The sequence below is a fragment of the Aplysia californica genome, unplaced genomic scaffold (genome assembly GCF_000002075.1).
Source record: "Aplysia californica isolate F4 #8 unplaced genomic scaffold, AplCal3.0 scaffold00189, whole genome shotgun sequence".
NCBI lineage: Eukaryota > Metazoa > Mollusca > Gastropoda > Aplysiida > Aplysiidae > Aplysia > Aplysia californica.
In genome coordinates this window covers 561495-562387 of record NW_004797459.1, presented here as the reverse complement: position 1 = coordinate 562387, position 893 = coordinate 561495, and the positions used below count along the sequence as shown (strand labels likewise).

The 893-nt window shown below is 38.2% G+C and overlaps 1 protein-coding gene across 1 annotated transcript in view; it reads left to right on the top strand.

Annotated features, from left to right (window-relative positions):
* Positions 1-493: 493 nt before the first annotated feature.
* LOC101850803 (polycystic kidney disease 2-like 1 protein) overlaps positions 494-893 on the top strand; it is a gene marked incomplete in the record, with an annotated part of 29272 nt that continues 28872 nt past the window's right edge. Inside the window, 1 exon segment of the mRNA XM_005098661.3 lies at positions 494-755.

The following is an 893-nucleotide window of genomic DNA, read 5'->3' as shown; positions in this document are numbered from 1 at the left end:
AGTTATTAGTATCACTGTACAGTTTGTTTAATTGTCTTGTTTTTGGTGAAAGAAATACTCATCTATCAAGAATAGAAGTTGAGATATTAACGATTGAAGAAAGTGGGGGTCGCCTGGTTTAATTAAGATGTAAAGTTAGCGAGAAAATGGCCTCTAAACTTTAGCGACTTCCAAAGCTTGAGAGTTCTTGGAAACTGCAAATTTACATTTGTTGTGCCTTAAATCAATATTTTGTTTTAGTGAAATCCGCACAGAAATGTGTTTTTAAATTGACCTAAAAGGTGTTGAGTAAAAATATTTAAAAAACACTCTTTCAAAATCGAAAAAAAATTGCTAAACGGACAGAAAAATGTTAATTTCTTCGATTTCATTGATTTGACGAGCGCCTGATTTCCCCACGATGCCTCACTATGATAGCCTCTTTCTACGTCTCTAGCGGGAGCTGTACTACGTGGTGTTGTTTCCTTATTGATGAGTTTGGTCCGCTGCCAACAACCATTGATCGATCTCGATCGATTCTTCGATCCAGTTTCCCTGGCAGCTTCCTACGTCATCAACAGGTAGGAATGCTGGGAGGCAATTACTAAGGAGACCAAGAGTGAGCTAGCCCGGACATTCTGCAGCAGGCCCTCCCAACAGCAGGCAGCACCAACATTTCTTGCAGTTTCAACTTATAGTTACCATCTTACCATCCTACCATCAACGGCTGTTTCTTCACGCTCATAGAGGACACACCACGTCAGAATATCTGGGAGGTATGTGTTACTTCTCGTTAAGAATAATAATGATGATGATAATAATAATAACAATAATGACAACAATAGCCTAATAATAATGATAACTACTACTACTACTACTACTACTACTACTACTACTACTACTACTACTACTAC